General features: G+C 36.3%; 1 protein-coding gene across 4 annotated transcripts in view; it reads right to left on the reverse strand.

Annotated features, from left to right (window-relative positions):
- Positions 1-14,997, reverse strand: part of LOC130871170 (contactin-4) — a 1,056,779-nt gene that overhangs the window by 491,512 nt on the left and 550,270 nt on the right. The window lies entirely within an intron of this gene.

The raw sequence follows: 14,997 nt of genomic DNA on the forward strand, positions 1-14,997 counted from the left end.
TTATCAGTGGACTTCTTTTTATAATTTCATATATATGAGTGTTTTGGTTGCATGTGTGCACGTGCACAATGTGCATGTCTGTTGGCCTTGGAGACCAGAAGAGAGCTTTCGATTGCCTGGAACTGGAGTTGCAATTGTTATAATTCATCATGTGGGTGCTGGAAACAGGACCCAGGTAGGTCCTCTGCTGAATCAAGGGCTGTAACAGCTAAGTCACATTTCTCCGTCCCCAGTGGGTTTCTTAAATATTTGTTAACAAGAGTCAATTAGTGGATAGTAAAAATCACAGTGCTTTATAGCTGGAAAATATATTGGTTTTGAAAATCTCACAATGGTTGAAAAATCAGGGCATTAGGGTGGTGGATGTCTCAACTTCCCTTTACCAATTACTCACCAGCAATTGGGTGTTTTTCAGAGAAACTTGTATTGACAACACTTAGTTCAAATGGTTCAAGTGAGTGGACCAGAGTTCAGAGAACTGTTTTAGTATGCCTTGAATTCCACCTACTAATTCACAGAACACCTGTTGATCAGTTATTAGCTGAAAAGCTCCATTTTTATCTCACATAGTCAGACTTATCATAAAAACCTGAAATTTGACCATAGTCAAGTTATTTTAGTCCCTGGCTCATTTTGTTCAAATAAAAAGACACTATGTCTTAACTGAAAAATCAACTTGTAATTTAAAAGCTTGCTATTACCCCATTCATTCTAGTCTCTCTGATGCAGGAAGGTACTCTTCAGGCTACCAAAAAAGAACCATGTACACCATCCCTGCCAACCAGACACAAAACATTCAACATACAATCTGTAAAGACTGTAAGATGTGCTGGGGTAATGGTGGAGCAGAACTTGTCAGGGTGGCAAACCAATGTCTGGTTTAACTTGAAGTCCATGACAGGAGAGGGAACCCAAGTCCTACACTGCAACTGCCTGGTCAGCACTGGAGAATGGATTATCCCATAGAAATCTGTCAAAATCAAACGTTACAGAACAAACAAACAAACAAAAAAGCCCTGTGAAATGATTCCTAATGATACTTTGCTATACTCATAGATAAGTGCCTTGTTCAGTTGTCATTAGAGAGGGTTTTTTTTTTTGTTTTTTTTTTTTTTGTTTTTGTTTTTGTTTTTGTTTTTTTTTTCTTTCAATAAGCAGATGGGAGAAGGTACAGAGACTCACAGCCAGATATTATGCAGAGAGAAAATCTAAATTGGAGGTTGCCATCAGGGCTCTCCCCTTGAAGAGAGGAAAACTCCATGGAAGAGAGAGAGGAAAGATTGTAGGACTGAGAGGGGGTGGAGGACATTAGGAGAACATGGCCTGTTGAGTCAACTGGACAAGCCTCACATGGGTTCACAGAGATTGAAACAGCAAGCATGGAGCCTGCATGGGTCAGCACCAGGTCCTTTGTACATATGTTATGACTGTTAGCCTAGTGTGTTAGTGAGTCTCCAAACTATGGCCAGTGTGTCTCTGACTCTTTTGACTGCTCTTGGGATTCTTTTTCTCCTGTTGGATTGCCTTGTCTCGCCTGCACATGAGAGCTTTTGTCTTGTCTTGTATTATCTTGTTTGGTCATGTTTGGTTGTTGTCTCTTGGAGGCCTCTTCTTCTTTTTTCTTTCTTTTTATTTTTTGAAGGAAAATGGAGAGGCAGTAGATCGGGGGAAGAGGGAATATAGGGGATGTAGGGGAGGGTTGGGAGGAGTGGGGGAGGAAGGTGTCTACTGAAGCTTGATGTGTTTGACAAATGAAGACTATGACCGGCCCTCTCCCACAACCCACCAATAGTGAATAATAGTTATGAAGGGGTCTAGGACCCCATGAGAGCCTGTTCAGTCTATATTTATCTATTGACATGTAGTTAGGCCATTTCTCCCATTTGTGCTCATGCAAATATTGCTTTAGTGAACCTCCTTAAATATGTTTTGTACTATATGTTATACACACATTTTTTCTAGAGTGTTAATATTGTCAGGTTGTAGGTTTCACATAATTTGATTTCATGAAAATGTCCTAAATGCTTTTGGGTTTTATTTTCAAAATTCATACTCCTATTATTTGCTTTTATGAAATTTCTTTTTTCAGAAACACAGCTTGATTCAGATGCACAACAAAAACATTTATAAGAAAGCGATGATCACAAAGTCCGCTTTCTTTATTCAGCGAGAGAGACAGCAATGTAATAAGAAACTTAAATGTCTTTGGAAACTTGGAAATATAAATTATGAAACTCACTACAGGATATCACAACTAGGAGCCAAGGGAGAAAGGACAGAGACACATCTGTAAATCACAAGGTAGTGATGTAAAAAGAGCCCAAGGTCATCATTATTAACCAATGACAACAGGGATAAAGCCAAGAGAAAGTCTAAGTATTCTTTGCTATTCTTATTTTAAATGATAACTGTGTATTAATCTTCAGACAAACCTTCATGCAGATGCACCATGTGCTTTTAAAGATATGGAGTTTAAAAGGGAACTCACAAAAGTTAAAAGGGATGATATAAGATTGACCATTTCTCTCACTAAGAATTCTGACAAATCAGTAGTTGTGGTAGCATACAGGGGCAAACATTCATTTTACTTTAAAAACAAAACTAACATCAACTTGTTGTACAAAGATAAGAAAAGAATGCAGAATTAGTCAACACAGCAGCTTTCTGAGTGTCTTCATTGTCAAAAATCCTTTTAAAATCAATTTCCAACCCAGCAGTCAGAAGAGGTATTTTTAAAAAGATAAATCAGGCTATAGTTTTCTCTACTTGAAATCTCCCAATGTCATCTTATTGCTAAAGAAACACAATAATGTAAAAATTTTCCTCAGTCTATGATTCTCTGTGTGATCTGACCCCAGTGACTTTCCCATTGACCCAAATCCACCACTTACTTTTAGCATAACAAGAACATATTTCTTCCAGCTAGCTTAAGCTAACTCTGTTGTACTAACTCTGTTGGCTTAGCACTGTCTCCCTCCCACCTTGAAATCCCTTCAGTTCTGGTTTGTTGCACATTGGGTGTTACATCACTGGGCTCCCCTCCTGTCCTTGTCCCATGTGCCTATTCACAGCAATGCCAGCCTCCATGCTTTAAAACTCCATTCTTAACACTTTTATTCTTTTATTTTTCTAGCACTAACTGATACCTATTTTATAATTGATGAGTTATTTTTTTTTTTTTTTTTTTTTTGGTTTTTCGAGACAGGGTTTCTCTGTAGCTTTGGAGCCTGTCCTGGAACTCCCTTTGTAGACCAGGCTGGCCTCGAACTCACAGAGATCCACCTGCCTCTGCCTCCCAAGTGCTGGGATTAAAGGCGTGCACCACCACCGCCCGGCTAATTGATGAGTTATTACTGGCCTCCTTTGACTGAAGCCAAGCCCTCACAATTATCATCCAACAGCTGCCCCTCAACTCTCTAATGACACTAGCAGCTGACAGGATACCAGTTATGAGACCTGAGTTTAGTGGCTTTAACCTTAAAATCCAAAATAACCTAAAATCTGAAATATGTTGAAGACTGATAAGTTGTAAGTTAAGAATTACCTACTTTGAACTTTGTTTCATGTGAAATTTAAGAAATATTATATAAAATTATTTTCAAGCTATGCATATAAGGTACACATTAAATACAAATTAATTTGATATTTAGATGTTTAGACTTAGGCTTTATACAAGTCATTATGCTTATGCAAATATTTCTCATAATCCCCCAATTTGAACACATTTGTTCTCAAGCATTTCAGATAAAGGAAACTTAACCTATATAAATGAATTAAATTGATACAGTAATCCTTAATGTCTTAAGCTCTCACCTAACATATTAGGAAGTGTTACAATTCCACCTTCAAACATAATCGAAATCCAGTACTACAAACCTCACATGTCTGGTCCTGTCATCATTCTCTCACATGGATTCCTCTGGTAGCTCTCCAGCTGTATCCTTCCATCCCTCTTTTGGCTGTACAGATTATTTTACATAGAGTATCTGCAGAGATGTTCATGGCGGTACAATGGCCCTCTGTTTCAAGTACTGCAATGAATCTCAAGTCTTTGCTTCCCATACAAGGCTGCATAATTGTCCATTTTAGCACCCCTCTCATTAAATCTCTGCTCCCCACCACTCACCCACCACATTTTAGAGAAGCTGGGCAAACATTGCTTCTCAAATGCTGAGCTTATAGTCATGCAAAATAAAGATGTTCTAGGAATTTCCTTTATGACATAGGAAATATGATTAATAATGCTATGGTATCTATTTAAAATTTTTGCTAATAGGGTATATTATATGTTAAAGCTTTAGCCTCCAGATTAAAACTATATATGCATATGTAGTAAAATAGATACATAAATATACATGTATATACATAGTGAAGCAAATACTTGACCATTGAGCAACATTTCTGGTACTTATCAAAAAACACTTTTAAGCCATTTGACATATAAGTCACTAAACAAAAAATTTCAGAACTTGCTATTAGAAGCTACTAGTTCTACTATTTATATGCTCATTTTTAATTTACCTAATCAATTTTTTTCTGACACATAAATCACTAGCGCATCAAAAATTTTTGGTAAGATTTGTTTCTGTAGAGCAATGAATGGATTGCCCACTTTCCTCACAATGAAAATCTCTACAAACTATAAATTCATAATATATTTTGGATCAATAGTGACAATTAGGTTTGTTTTGACTATGTTTTTCAAGATTTCTGATGACTTTACAGCAAAAATTATTCTAAAATATCTCCTGAATCAAGAACAGTATTTAATATCAAGAAAATACTACATTTCAGATTTTATTACAACTGCATTTCATATTTGGAGACAAAGAATTACTGTGGTGGTTTGAATGAGATTGGTTCCTGGAGGTTCATATATTTTAATGCTTGGTATAGCCTTACAGGAGTTAAGTCACTGGGAGTGGGCTTTTTAGGTTTCAAAAGCCCATGCCATTCCCTATCATTCCTACTTCCCTCCCTCCCCCTCCCTCTTCTTGTGGTTGTTGTCTAAACATGTAAGCTCTCAGCTACTGCTCCAGCACCATGTTTGCTGGCCTGCTGCCATGTTCCTGGCCCTGATGGTCATGGATTCACCCTGTGAAACTCTAAAGAGTCCTGGATAAACTCTTTTCTCTAAGTTGCCCTAGTCTGTGGTGTCTTAGAGAAATGGGAAAGTTTCAAAAACTGTAGAATACATGTTAATAATAAATTAAAGTCAACTGAAGTAAAGAAAAATAACCTTCTGGGTCTATACTGGTTGATCTACTTCACCCAGCAGTGAGTTACAGTTTTAAGCAGCTAATTCCTCTGTCTTCAAGTAGAAAGTCATATTCTGATGCATGTTCAATAGGACCCATGTTGACTTCAGAAGGTAAGAGCAATTTCCCTAAGTGAAGACTTAGAGAGCACCTTCAGTGTACAGAAGTACCTGCTAAAGCAGTCTACTAACAGTTTTCTCTGCTACTTCAGATATCTTTCACTGAGAACACTTGTAACCCTTCCTTGCTTGCCATTTCTATTCATACGTATTCAGCAAACTAAAATGGGATTTTGGAAGAATCGCAAAATCAAACTACATTTCTATCAACTAAAAACAGGTAGCTCCAAATATCAATTTAAAAATGTACTTTCATAAATCACAGAGGCTTCAGGGAACTAAAAACCACATAGAACTTGCACAAAATTCCCCTGAGAACTGACTCTGTGCTACGGAATTGGTAATAATAGGGTCTCTAACACAATAATGCTGAAACGATTTCAAGCAAGGCAACATTTTCTCTGACTGGATGTTTGTTTACCCAGAGATCCCCATAGTGACAAACTTTTAACCGACTGCTACAGATTGTACTAGTCAAAGTACAAATGTAAGCAAAGCAAAGATATGAGATGGATGAACTATCTGGGTGATTTCTGACCCTGTACACTGACACCATACATAAGGTTCCTTATTCACCATGATCTCTGTGCTTCCAAAATGGGTTTATACAGGAAAAAATGGGACAAGAAGAATTAAATAAAAGGCCCATATACTTGGGCTGTGTTTTCCTTAGCTACTCTCCCCACTTGTTTTTCACACTTGGTCTCTCATTTTACAGGGAGTATTTGGCCTGGCTATCTGACCAACAAGCCTGAGGATTCCTCTTAACTCTTCCTCATCAGGGCTAAGATTATAGTTACAACCCACCAGATCTAGCTCCTTTTCTGCATTGAATCTGTGAGTGGAAGTCAGGGCTCCAGAGTGTTTTAGCAAGCACTTACAGCCTCTTCAGTTCTTTGTCATTTAATAGATAAGTGATCTGGAGAATTCATTCTGAATCCCAGAAACCTTGTTGGATCACATCTAGGACTGGGCAGTGGAAACAATAACTAGAAACAGTGCCAACAAATGCTGCACCCTGCAGCTCCTACTTGAGAACCCCACATCCACTAAATAAGTAATAGATAATTTTTCAGTCTGACATATACTGTAACTTTTAGTGTTTTCACAACATATTACTGTTTTATTGCTCTATAATGTATGCTCCAAATAAAATTAATTCTTAACATGAAAATTAAACTACAAGACACATCTTTTAAGCACACATGAAACAAGGATGCTAGGACTGGGTCTTTTCTATATAGAATGTCTGAGGCCAGTGTAAGTTGGCCAGCTTTGAAGATGAAAATGAGGTAGGGTCAGACCAAATGCTGCTTGGGTGACAAAGAACCAAATAATAGATAACCGAGGCACCAAAGTAAGACCAAACACGACTGGTTTTTAAAGCAAACACTTTCAATAAAATGACTTCGAATGATAATTTGTTATACCCATAGACCAATGCCTTATCCAACCACTATTGGAGAGGCTTCCTCTATCAACAGATGGGAACAGTTGCAGAGACCGTAGCCAGAAATTACTTGGAGAAATTCTAAATGTAAGTGTTCCATCATGTCTCTCCCCTCGGATCTTGAAGAATCCAAAGAAGAGTCAAAGGGATTACGGGATTCAGAGGAAGTAGTGGACACTTGGAGGAGAAAAACTTCTGAATCAAATAAGCAAAGTGCATAAGAGTTCACAGAGACTGACACAGCAAGTTCAGGCTCTCTGTAGGTCTGTACCAGGTCCTCTGCATATATATTATAGCTTTTGGGTTGGTGCTTTTTGAGTCTCCAGATTCTGAGAACAAGTGGGCCTCTGACTCTTTTGTCTGCTGTTGGGATGATTTTCCTCTTGCTGAGTTGTCAAGCCCAACTTCAGTGTGATAGTCTTTGCATTATGCTACTATATTTTAATTTGTCATGTTTGGTTGTTATCTCTCAGAGGCCTAGTCTTTTCTTCTAATGAGAGACAGAAGGGGAGCAGATCAGTAGGGGAAGGGAGGTGGGAAGGAAATTGAAGGAGTGGAGGGAGGGAAACTCTACTCAGGACGTATCATATAAGAGAATAATCTATGTTCAATAAAAGGAAAAAATGAAAAATAAGATGAGGTAGGGCATGCAAAGAATTTTGTACAATATTATCCTTACTAATTACTCAAGAAATGTCAATTAGCTTTAATAAGATATCATGTTACAGAGATACAAGTTTACTTTTCTTACATCAGAAATGCTTTTAAATATAGGAAAGAAAAAAATTCTCTTTGAAAATAACTTTTATGTAAGAACATTTATTACCATTATAAATAACTGGAGGAAATTTGTTTAGCTACATAACTAAAAAGGTGGATCTTTATTGTCCATTCATGCATAATTGTGGGGACAAAACTTACATAAATGTCATGACTATATAAGCACAAATAAATATTCAGCTGATTGAACTAATTGTCAGGGCTTTGACTGCTGGCAGGCATTTGAATTTATTTGCCCTTTGTTCTTAATTTTACTTAATCTCATGAAAGCTATATAAGGTTCCTCTGATTATCTTTCTGAATTACAGAATGAATGTAGTGCACACATAAAAACAAGGAAGACTGCTAACTTCCTAGCAGTAGAAATAACATTAAAATATACATGAGAATGTGTGTACACACTGTCTCTAAACTCAGTTCTAAATAGAAACATCAAATTTGAATGGGCTCCTAAAAATTCTAATGCTTCATGATGAGAATATTCACGGGTAAACACAATTTGCTCTCACTTCATTCTTTCCTCTATCTTTTTAATGTATTTTCCTCCCTAAAAAGAAGCCAGAGACTTCTTCTAATGAGGGTAAGATAATTGAGAGTGTGCGATTGTACTTGCTAATGTCAGTTTATAGGGTACAGAACTTCTCAGGACTCCCAACACTGCCAACTGGGCTCAATGACAGAACCCACAAGGCTGACACTGACACAGCATGTAAAAATTAAAATCAGAGGAGCAATCACGCTTGATATGCAGAGCCACTAAAGGAAGCCAGAAGAGAGACAAAAAGACACTGCCAGGCTGGAAGCACCTGCTGAATTTTGAGTGTGTTACAACCTCAATACAGCCCCAGGAAGAAGGCTGTAAAAGAAAATTGCAAAAAATCAATGCTGGGGGCAAACTTAGCATGAATAAAAGTTTCAGTGGCTGCTTGGTTAGAAACTGATGGATGCAAAATGTTCATTAAGAGGAAGTTAAAATGGGATGATTCAAATTTTTTTCTTTCATTGTAAACATGGAATTTGCTTTTAGATGTGTTTCTTTTATACATTCCAGCAATGGGGTTATATAGGAACAAAAGCAGGCTGTCTTATGGGACTCATGAAGTCATTCCCAGACACCCCGGTTTTGACAAAATTGTAAATCCTCCCCCCCCTTCACAGCCTTGTGCTATCTGTGAAGCTTTACTCATGGGGCAGTTAAGGCTAGGTCTGTGCTCTTCTCACTTGGCTCTTTCCTGGGTACCCAGCACCACTTCTCAGGTGCCATCTTTCATGCCTTCAAGCTACTGACTCTCTTTTGCACCTTTCCAGAGGAACAGCTGGGCTGCAGACACCAGATGCCTCCTGCTGCCTGAACCCGAGGCTGGAGTTTATCAAAATTATGACTCATGAGCCACGAGTCAGGAAAGAAATGGATTTGTATTTTGATTCACTTTTTAAAGAAAAGTTTTCTCCCTGTTTACTTGGCAAAAATCCTTTCAAATTCCATATGCAGCATCGTGCTGAGCCTTGAAGGCGTTTTCCAAAGACAGAAAGGTATTGTTTTCTCATTTGCTATCTACTGTGTTAGACGCCAGTCAATTCCTAACAGTATTGAGTTCACAGTAATTCCCATGGAAGTTTCTCCAATCTCAGAAATCCTTATTGAGTAAGGCTTGCTACAAAAGAACATAGTTTGTCCTGCACATGTGATGGAAGAGCTGTCTTTGGCAGGGCTTGCTGTCAAACCCCAGAAGAATTGGTCAGAGTATTTTTGCCCTGTATATTCTTCCAACAAAGAAGGGCAGGATATTTGCTAAATAATATTCCTTGATAAACACTCCCTAAGTTAATATGTCAGTGTGGAAAACAGAGAAAGTCCACAAAGAATATTTGAGCTTTAAATCTCTACTGCCTAGATTTAAACCATGTTTACTTTACCACAGTTATTGGAGGAGACCATAGAACTTCCATTAATCAGAATTAACCTAAAAATAGGCACACACACACACACACACACCCCTATTTCCCGTGGTTGATGTGGCGATTAAAGGAACACATAGAAAATACACATGTAAATAAAAATACAATTATAGGCACAGTACTTACTATGTTTATACAGGTATATAGATATGTAAATCTATGTGGCTTGATTTCTAGTTAGTGCAAGAGGATGAAGTCAACAAACAATTGTCACTGTTACCTCCCAGCTTCAAATTATTACTATGATGGTGTCATCTTCACTTAAATGACAATGTGGAATCTAGAATTTTTCTTGTAGGTTAATATTAAATAAATTTTCTCAATTCACATATTATTATTTGAACAGTAAATTGACTTACATGTAAATTGATGTTTAGAAGAATTAGGTTTAATTCAAAATGCTCTTCCCCGTTCTTCTTTCTAAGGAGGTAGGTAAAGCAAGATTATGGCAATGTTCATTTTTAATGTTAAACCTATCTGCAGCCAGAAGAATAGTAGTCCCTTTGCTTTTCATTTTGCCCCCGTGTAGAGGCAGGTGCAAAGGGCTATTTTTAATTCATAAAGTTTTGACTTTGGAAATGAAGTCATCCCTATAAACCCCTAGAAAGAAAAAGCCACAACAGCTTCATTTGTTTTGCTCAGTTTTAGTGTAATGCCACCCACATATGACAGATGATGATAAATAACTCTAAGGGTAATTATAGTGATTCTTCCACTATGAGGAGACTCTATCTAAAGGTGACTGACTTAGAAAAAATGCAGTGTCTGCCTGTTTGGGATCACATCAAACTACTGTTGCAGATTAAAGGAGCAGAAGTATGAAAATAATGCTGGGTGCTCATTCTGAGTGACATGAATATGTCTTTCACTAGGACTGGGCCATTCCTGCATTTACCTAATAGAGAGGCAACACTCACATTAATATCAGCATGTGAACAGTGGCCTCCTCCTCCACCGCAGTGATACTATGACATTCTACAGTGTATAAAGGTCTTCAGAAGCCTTGAAACCCATCCTAGAATTTCTTCAAATAGTGTGCTTAGGGTTAAACATTCTAATGATCTGACATGTTAGTGTGTATGGGGGGTGGGCTTTAATATGGACACATACCTATGTTGTGGATCAAAGACAGTCTGATTTGCCACATCCTTAGGTGAGATAGAAGATCATTGAGACCCCCATAGTTTATTATTTGCTACATACTAATGTTTAATTTTCTCAATTAATTTTCTAGTCCAGGATATGTGATATCAAAGAATTTATCCTCATATATCAGAAACATCTATGGAATCAGATGGGGATCTAATGGGTATGACAACTATTAAAACCACCTCTTTTTTATTATGATGTGTGTGAGCATGTGTGTGTGTGTGTGCTTGTGCTTGTGCTTGTGTGTTTTACATGGTTGTTTGTACATGTGGAGTGCATATATTCACGTGGAGGCTCAAATATTCATATGGATGTTTTCACAATTTCACTCCACTTTATTTAATAGTGAGTAAAGGTCTCTCACGTATCCTGGAAATACCATTTCTAGTCAAATCTAGCAAGCTAGTTTGCTTCAGAGAGCTTCTGTTTCTGTCAGCTGGTGCTAAGATTACATGCATCTGGCACACCTTCCGGCTTTTATGTAGGTGTTGGGTATCCAAACTCTGGTCTTTATATTCATGTAAGCTCTTTATTCACTCAGCAATCTTCCCAGTGATGAATAGTATTATCTCTAGGGTACATAAAATAACTATTTAACATAAAATTTACTTGCACGCACTAGGAATAACAGAAAGAAGTATGGAAAATACTTAGTAGGTTACATAATATGTGCCAATATTTTGAAGGCAGTAACAAAAATACATTAAGGCATTTAAAGATTATATTGTTAGGATGAAAGGATGGAGTATTTTCACTAATGCACAATCAGTCACGTTTGGGGTTTCTTGTTTCACCTGGCTAAAGGTTGATCACATGTACAATGAGAAAGATAACTCTGAGTAATATGATAAAAAAAATCTCTTGTAAAAAGCTCTGTCCTCTCCAACTATGACCACAACACAATTGCTTGTACAAAAAGATTGGTATCATATGAAAAATTACCTAATCTGGAATTAAAAATGAGGAACACACAGTGCAAAGGTATACAGCAACACTCCCTGCTGACCTACTAAGACAGAATTTTGGGAACCATTATATATCCTGGTGACAGATTCCACAGCGAAATGATACTTTACCAGAATACATATCTATTTAAAAAATGAGTTCTAATTTTCAAGTAAGCAGTAGAAGATTTTGTACTGTATGCAAAAAATTGTCCTTAAAGATTATTAACCATAATGTTTCAAACTGTCAAAAGAAAGCAATTTCTCAGGAACTGTGTTCAAAATTACTCTAAGAAAATACAGCTCTCCAGTAAAATGATAGACCAAGATCCAAAAACTATGTAAGGAGAATAATGCATTATGTTTTCAAAATCATCTTTTGCCTGTAAATTGATTTTAAACATATGCCAATGGGGTGGCAGGGAGTCCAATTTACATGCCATTCCCAAACAAGTCAAGGTCCTCAAGGCACTATACTTTTGAAATACACAAATCGTGAGACTGGTTGAAAACTACTGTTTTTGTAAAACTAATGCAATTTTTTTTCCAGGGCTGCAATGTCTATAGAAATATATGATTCTATGCAAATACAAGTCTATTTGGAACTTCTGCAACATCGCTGGAAATTAACTATATATGACTACTTCAGACAGTGACAGAAATATTGACATAATGTTATTTTTTCTGTTTATAATTAATTATTCGACATTGTTATATACACAGTAAACCAGGTTTTATTCACTCCATCCAGGAGCAGATAAAATATTCTACTCAGCTAGTAAGTCTCTAAAATATTTTCAAAATGTCTAGGTGACAAAATGAAAGTGGCATTATTGTGGGAACAATACCTGTACCTATACAGTACAATTGAATTAGGGCTGGTTAAAAAAGTAATTTGCTTAAAAAATTTTCTTACAATCAGACTTCCTTTGTTGACAGTTTCTCTCCTTAATAGTCAGTCACTAGACTCTAATTCCTCAATATAATAAATAAAAAATAAATGTGCACAACAGACCTAGTTTGTGTTATACTAGAGTTATTTATAAAATTTACAATAACATTTGTGTGTTAATTTTGAATGCTTTGAACATTTTTAAAATTTCTTTGCTTTAGAGGATGGTCATATCAACTCCATATTGCATTTAGTTTTAGCAAACTTAAAACACATATCTTGACTTACTTCTTTATTTTCTTGTTTCTTTATTAGAAAGGATATCATTGCAGCAAAAATAACTACAAAAGAGTTTAGCTTCCTTATGCTGTCTTATCTGTCAGAGTCATGTTAATCTCCATGACAAGAAGCCAGCAAAGCAAAAAGGCAGGACTAGGAAAACCCTTCAGTGATGGCTTCTTAGTCTTGACTGAAATGAAGTTCAGACACCTGACATTCAACACTCATTCTCTATCATCTGCTTTACATGACAGCCATGATTATCTTGATTTCCTATGCTCATGCTTTAAAAATACTCACTTTATTCTTCTTGCTCTGGGTTCAAAAGGCTCTTCTTCCTAAACCATCATAAATATCAAATGACACCTTCCTTGTGTTGTATCATTCAAACCTCCCAGACACTGCTGACATTAAAGTACAAGCTCACTTGTATCTTGTTTGTGCTTGAGACAATTAATTGGTCATGTATTAAAAATATTTCATTGTACACCTACAAGGTCTCAGGTAATATGATTATAGAGTTTCAGCATGGAATCTACAGACACATTTTCTCTTGACTTGGACTTTCATCTAGATGGCAAGATCCATATATGATGGACTCATTGATATCAGTGCAATTGAACCTCATTAATTAAATGAAAAGCTGAGTTACTCGAGCTATTGTGTTTGAGCTATTAAAATGGGGAGAATTCTCTTTTCAAATTTACTTTTAAATTAAAATAAAATTCTATGTGTTTATTTATTTACTAATTTATTTTGTACAACAAGTTCAGAATCATATACATAATGCAAAATGATAAAATCTGACAAAAATGCATGTGAAATTGTCACAGATTTTTTTCTAGAAAAGAATACCTCTTATCTACTTTGCTAACTTTATTTTGAACAAATACATTATCATTAAATAGACTCTTAGGTTATAGTAATAAGAGAATAGGAAGGTTTGGAGATGGTGCTCATTTTGAATGATCCGAAGATATATTTTATAATACATGTTTATTTTTTGATTGTGTGATGATTTCAATGACGTTTAGAATGTGAAATTTTATGAGTGCCTTCATAAAGTACACAGTGGAAAATATGACTATTGCACATGATTATATTTTTAAAGAGTATACTGTGCTCCTATACACATAATCATGTATGTGTATACACAAAACATGCACATAACACGTAAAACGTTAAAGGAGTATAGCAAAGAATCAATATTCAATGCCAGAAGACATAAAGCCAACTCACCTACAACAAACAAACAAACAAACAAAAACTAAGGCTAATCCATTTCCATCAACACAGAAAGCTAGGAAAGGGTGGAACAGAATATTTCAAGCCCAGAATGAGTAATTGCCAGCTATGATCTTTATATAAAAAAACCTATCTTTTAGATTTTACAGATAATTTAGGGCATTTCAAGATATGCAAGCCAGCACTGCAAGAAATACTTCATGATACTACATGGAAACAACGAAAAACACAATGCCACTTAAAAGTGCACAGGAATGAATAAATTTCATGAAAATAATTGATAATAAAACAGGAAGGAATCAATGATAACCAACACAACAGACCATCAGAACCCTAATTCTCAAAGGAACATTTGAAAACAGATAATAGTAATTGAACCCACTCGAACAATAAAAAAAATTACAGGAATTAGTAAATTCCTCTCAATAAAAAACTGAGATGCAAATACATTAAACTTTCCATTTAAAAGATATAGACTATTGCTGGGAAAATAACAAAATTGGTCAGATCAATTGCTTAGCCTTCAATTAGTACTGGGTTTGATTTCTAGCACAGAATACACTAAGTGTGGTTATGCAGAACTACAAACCCAATGCTTGGGAGGTAGAAAGTAAGTAATTCAATGTCATATCCAGCTGCATAAAAAGTCTCATTCCTGTTCCTATTCAATCTCAAACTTCACATATATACACACAGAGTATACACTCGCACACACATTCTTATACACACACAGACACATGCACACACACACACATCACCAACACCACCAGTAGCAGCAGCAACACTACCACTACCATCACAATCACTACCACACCAACAACAAAACAGGACATAGACTAGTAGACTATAATTAAAAAGCACTATCAAATTATCTGCTATATCCAAGAAAAACAGCTTACCAGTGAATATGTCCACAAAATGA

Source organism: Chionomys nivalis, chromosome 1 (genome assembly GCF_950005125.1).
Source record: "Chionomys nivalis chromosome 1, mChiNiv1.1, whole genome shotgun sequence".
Classification (NCBI taxonomy): Eukaryota; Metazoa; Chordata; class Mammalia; order Rodentia; family Cricetidae; genus Chionomys; species Chionomys nivalis.